Source organism: Vigna unguiculata, chromosome 6 (assembly GCF_037176805.1).
Source record: "Vigna unguiculata cultivar grain cowpea cultivar isolate G323 ecotype 2 chromosome 6, ASM3717680v1, whole genome shotgun sequence".
NCBI lineage: Eukaryota > Viridiplantae > Streptophyta > Magnoliopsida > Fabales > Fabaceae > Vigna > Vigna unguiculata.
The window spans coordinates 23,402,731-23,409,022 of record NC_140797.1 but is presented as its reverse complement, the minus strand read 5'-3'; the positions used below and the strand labels follow the sequence as shown (position 1 = coordinate 23,409,022).

The 6,292-nt window shown below is 37.0% G+C and overlaps 1 pseudogene; it reads right to left on the bottom strand.

Annotated features, from left to right (window-relative positions):
• Nucleotides 1-244: 244 nt before the first annotated feature.
• Nucleotides 245-4,863, bottom strand: LOC146885655 (uncharacterized; annotated as a pseudogene).
• Nucleotides 4,864-6,292: the final 1,429 nt, after the last annotated feature.

Here is a 6,292-nt window from a genome sequence, read left to right as displayed (position 1 = left end):
TGGCAAAATCCTTTGATACAGCCAAGGGTTCTTGAATCACTCAAGAACTAGGAGAATCACTCTCACTATTAGATAGAAAATTGAATTTCTGAACAAAACTTAACTTGATTTCATTGATAAGAAATGGTTCAACTTATATAGAGGCTTTAACCATTAGGGTTACAAAAAGACCATTAATTGTCATTATATCCCACTAGTGCTAATAATAAACCAATCAAGCTAATAATTGTCCACTACCTAATGGCTAATTATAACTGAAATTGGGGCAGCCAAAAAGTCATCCAAAATTATTCAGCAAGGTCTTCTTAGTCTTCCAAGGCTTGTTCTTAAGATGTCAAATGGCCCTTTATTTAAATAAAAGAAACTGCATTAATCTGGCGTGTTAGTCCTCTTCCATTTGGGCCGCGATGCAATTTACAACTTTTGTCTTTTCTCCTTCAAACTTGGGCTTATACTCAAATAATATTGACAACACTTGTTGTAGAGCTTCTTTTGCTTTCTTTACTCTAGACCTTGTCATAGGTCCTCCAAGTTCTTCAAATGGATCCTTGTCTTTGCTCATTGTCACACCTCTATCATTCTCTCCCTCTTGAGAAGGATTTGTCCTCAAATCAGATTCTCCCTCTACATCAAAAAGGGATAAGTCAGACACATTGAATGTGGAACTAACATTATACTAACCAGGCAGATCAATTTTGTAAGCATTGTCATTTATTCTTTCAAGGACTTGGAATGGACCATTTCCCCTTGGTTGAAGCTTTGATTTTCTTTGTTCTGGAAACCTTTCCTTTCTCATGTGCACCCAAACCCAATCTCCAGGTTGGAAGACAACCTTCTTTCTACCTTTGTTAGCTTGCCTTGCATAGCTTTCGTTTTTCTTTTCAATTTGACCCCTTACTTGCTCATGTAACTTCTTCACATAGTCAACTTTAGCCTGTGCTTCTTTATGCTTAAACATGGAAATGTTAGGCATAGGTAGCAAATCAAGAGGAGTTAAAGGGTTAAATCCATATACAATCTCAAAAGGTGAATAGTTAGTTGTGCTATGGACAACCCTATTATAAGCAAACTCAACATGAGGCAAACATGCTTCCCAAGACTTAAGATTTTTCTTTATAACAGTCCTAAGTAATGTGCCTAAAGTTCTATTGACTACCTCAGTTTGACCATCAGTTTGTGGGTGACAAGTAGTAGAAAATAACAATTTAGTACCAATCTTACCCCACAAGGTCCTCCAAAAGTGACTAAGGAATTTGTATCCCTATCACTCACAATGCTCCTTGGTAGTCCATGAAGTCTTACTATTTCCTTGAAAAACAAGTCAGCCACATGACAAGCATCATCCACCTTCTTGCAAGGTATGAAGTGTGCCATTTTAGAAAATCTGTCAACAACAACAAAGACAAAATCCTTTCCATTCTTTGTTTTAGGCAGCCCCATAACAAAGTCCATTGAAATATCAGTCCAAGGATATTTAGGAACAGGTAAAGGAGTATATAATCCATGAGGCTTCACCTTAGATTTAGCCTTTTTACACACAATGCAGTGATCACAAAACTTATGTACATCACGTTTCATATGAGGCCAAAAGAAGTGCTCTTGCAAAATTTCCAAAGTCTTTTGAACCCCAAAATGACCTATCAAACCTCCTTCATGTGATTCAGTCACAAGCAACTCTTTAATGGAACACTTAGGCACACACAATTTATTTGATTTAAACAAGAATCCATTATGCCTATAGTAACCATTTTCAGAAAACTTTTCACATGCAGCATATATTTCAGCAAAATTTGCATCATCCTTGTACGTGTATTTCAAAGATTCAGGACCAAACAGTTTAGTTTCAAGCATAGAAAGCAATGCATGCCTCCTAGAAAGTGCATCAGCCACTATATTTCCTTTCCCCTTTTTATACTTGATTACATACGGAAATTGCTCCAAAAACTCTACCCATTTAGCATGCCTTTTATTAAGCTTACCTTGTCGTTTCAAGTATTTCAAGGACTCATGATCACTGTGAATGACAAATTCTTTGGGTAACAAATAGTGTTGCCAAGTCTTTAAAGCTCTAACCAAAGCATACAATTCCTTATCATAAGGGCAGCCCCACTTAACTTTTCACTAAAATAAGCAATGGGATGTCCATCTTGCAGCAAAACAGCCCAATACCCACATTTGGTGCATCACACTCAATTTCAAAAGATTTTGCAAAATTAGGCATGGCAAGAATAGGTGCATTAGTTAGCTTATGCTTGAGGGAAGCAAAGGCCTCCTCTTGTTTCTCTCCCCATTTAAAACCCACATTCTTTTTAACAATTTCATTTAGAGGTGCAGCCAGGGTACTAAAATCCTTAACAAATCTCCTGTAAAAACTTGCTAAACCATGAAAACCCCTCACCTCACTGACAGTCTTAGGTGTAGGCCATTCTTGGATGGCCTTGACCTTTTCCGCATCAACTTGTACACCTTTAGCACTCACAACAAAACCCAAAAACACCACATGATCAGAATAAAAGATGCATTTTTCCAAATTGGCATACAATTTTTCTTTTCTAAGAACAACCAAAACAGATTGCAAATGCTCAACATGCAACTCAAGACTGGTGCTATAGATCAAAATATCATCAAAGTACACCACAACAAATTTACCAATAAACTCTCTTAAAACATGGTTCATTAACCGCATAAAAGTACTAGGTGCCTTTGTCAAACCAAAGGGCATAACCAACCACTCATACAATCCATATTTAGTTTTAAAAGCAGTTTTCCATTCATCACCTTCTCTAATCCTAATCTGATTATAGCCACTTTTAAGATCAATTTTAGAAAACACACATGCACCATAAAGTTCATCAAGAAGATCATCTAACCTTGGAATTGGATGCCTATACTTGATGGTGATGTTGTTTATTGCTCTACAATCAGAACACATCCTCCATGAGCCATCCTTTTTGGGCACCAAAATCACAGGTACAGCACATGGACTCATGCTATCCCTCACTCAACCTTTACTCATGAGTTCAGTAACTTGTTTTTCAATCTCTTTGGTCTCTTGTGGGTTGCTCCTATAAGCTGGCCTATTGGGCAAAGCAGCTCCCGGAATGAGATCAATGTGATGCTCAATTCCTCTCAAAGGTGGCAAACCATTAGGGACACTTGCTGGAAACACATCTTTATAATCCTGCAAAAGGGACTCAATACTAGAGGGCAATTCAATTTGCCAAATTGGTCAGAATTTGAAATTTGATTTTGAGAAAACAATAAGTAGAGGGGCTGTCTTGCGCAAAGCACCCTCCTTACCTCTCTTTCTCTTGCTAAATAAACTTGCTTACCCTCAAATGTTTCATTTTCTCTCATTTTCCTGTCAAGTGTTTCACTCTTTTTCTTTTTCCTTTCAAGTGTTTCACTCTTGCTATCATTTGCTAACTTTTCTCTCATTTTTATTTGATCCTCACACATCTCTTTAGGAGACAAGGGTTTGAGGACCACTTTTTTATCTTGATACATGAAAGAGATTTTGTTAGTGAAACCATCATGAATGGCTTTAATGTCATACTGCCATGGTCTTCCCAAAAGAATATGGCTAGCCTCCATGGGAACCACATCACATAAGATCTTATCTTCATATTTCCCAATGGAGAAAGAGACTTCAGCTTGCTGTTTCACTTGGACTTCTTCTCCTTCACTAAGCCATTGAAGTTTGTATGGCCTAGGATGTGGTTTAGTGTCCATGTTCATTTTTGACACTAATCTTGAACTCACCACATTGGTACAACATCCTCCATCAATGATTACCAAACATACATTACCATTAACTGAACATCTTGTATGAAAAATATTCTCCCTTTGAGATGCATCCTCGGCCTTGACTTGACTTCCCAACATCCTTCTAATCATGTATAACTCTCCTACATTAGGTTTCAATTCGCCATCACTCTCTTCTACCTCTCCATCATCATCATCAGAATCGCTTGTGTACTCCCCATTATCCTTAAGAAGAACAATCTTCTTTGTAGGACACTCATAGGCATAATGTCCCATGCCCAAACATTTAAAACATTTCACTTCTCTAGTCCTCTTTGGTGGATGTTCAGGTTTCTTTTGAACATTTTTTCCTTCATTAGAAAGCACTGAATTGCTAGAGGAGGCAACACCTTCTTTCTTTACTATATCTTTCCAGTTTGAAGAATTGAAATTGGTAGAACTCTTTCTTGTTGTACTCTTTCTTTTTATTTGTTGTTCTACCTGTATGGCTTTATGCAATAGATCCTCCATCTCCACAAACTTCTACAACTCAACAACATCTCTAATATCATGATTTAATCCATTAAGGAAACGTGCCATAGTTACCTCAGGATCTTCTTCAATTTTGGCTTGGATGATAAGAATCTCCATCTCCTTATAATACTCATCTACTCCCTTGCTTCCTTGAGAAAGTCTTTGTAGTTTCAATTTTAAGTCCCTATGGAAGCTAGAAGGTACATACCGCTTCCTCATGACCCTTTTCATCTCACTCCAAGTGTCCACCAAAGGCTCCTCATCTCTAATCCTCTGTCTTTGCAACTTGTTCCACCAAATTAAAGCATAATCAGAAAATTCAGTTGCTGCAAGCCTTACCTTTTGCTCCTCACTATAATTATTGCAAGAAAATACATGCTCAATTTTGAGCTCCCACTCCAAGTAAGCTTCAGGATCACTCCTCCCCTTGAAAGGTGGCACATTCAACCTTACTCCTTCTATTCTCCCTTCATTCCTCTGTGGCCCTCCTCCTCCTCCTCTTGGTGGGGTTCTATTCTCTAGTTGGTCCAACCTATCATGAAACTCATCTTGTTGTTGCTTCATCAAGCTCTCCAAATGTTGAGATAATGCAGCAATTTGCATCTGAATATCATTCCTTTCTGCCATGATTAACAAACAGATCAAGGTAACAAGAACAAAATATATATATATGGTGTTTGAAAATTTTCTCACCCACTCAAGTGTTTGCACTCACAGATTGGCTTTTGCTAAAAATAAAGCACTCTTGCCTTTTACCACTCAAATTCTCCTTGGTTTCTTAGGCAATTCAAGAGATTATGGCCATAACAAAGAACAATTCTCCAATATGTGCAGCGAAACGCTTGTAAGTAGACAAAGAAAGGTTAACAAAGAAAAAGAAGAAAAAAAAAGGCCAAGAAAAGTAGGTAAAAAGAAGGAAATCAGCAACAATCCTTCAATAACACCAATATAATACCTTATAAAAATTGTTACGAGGCATGAATCATTCGGCCCAATTTTTTTTTTCACAGTTTCAATACAATTACGAATTGCTGTAACTATTTTCTTTTTTTTTTAATTTTTAGAAGGGCCTAACTTTTGCAATGATTCAGCACACACATAAATAATACAAGTAATAAGGTAATGAATTGGTAAAATAAGAAAGAAGGAAGGATGTTACCAATTTGACGTTCAAACCCTTAAACCGAAGCTCTGAATACCAAATGATATGAATCTCATTGCACAAGGGCTGACTTAGGATTTTTTTTTCTTTTAGGGTTAGAACCAGTTATGACCACGAGATGTTTTGTAAGCAGAATGAGATATTCTTTTGAAAATTGGGTGAAGAAGAAAGTAATAAGGGGTGAATCTAAAAGAGGAAGGAAAGAATCGCTCTTTCCAAAGGAGGCGCACACAAAATCCTTTGATACAGTCAAGGGTTGTTAAATTACTCAAGAACTAGGAGAATCACTCTCACTATTAGATAGAAAATTGAATTTCTGAACAAAACTTAACTTGATTTCATTGATAAGAAATGGTTCAGCTTATATAGAGGCTTTAACCATTAGGGTTACAAAAAGACCATTAATTGTCATTATATCCCACTAGTGCTAATAATAAACCAATCAAGCTAATAATTGTCCACTACCTAATGGCTAATTATAACTGAAATTGGGGCAGCCAAAAAGTCATCCAAAATTATTCAGCAAGGTCTTCTTAGTCTTCCAAGGCTGGTTCTTAAGATGTCAAATGGCCCTTTATTTAAATAAAAGAAACTGCATTAATCTGGCGCGTTAGTCCTCTTCCATTTGGGCCGTGATGCAATTTACAACTTTTGTCTTTTCTCCTTCAAAATTGGGCTTGTACTCAAATAATATTGACAACACTTGTTGTAGAGCTTCTTTTGCTTTCTTTGCTCTAGACCTTGTCATAGGTCCTCCAAGTTCTTCAAGTGGATCCTTGTCTTTGCTCATTGTCACACCTCCATTAGTTTTATTCAGAAAATAAACGAGTTTTATCTCATCTATCTTAGTGA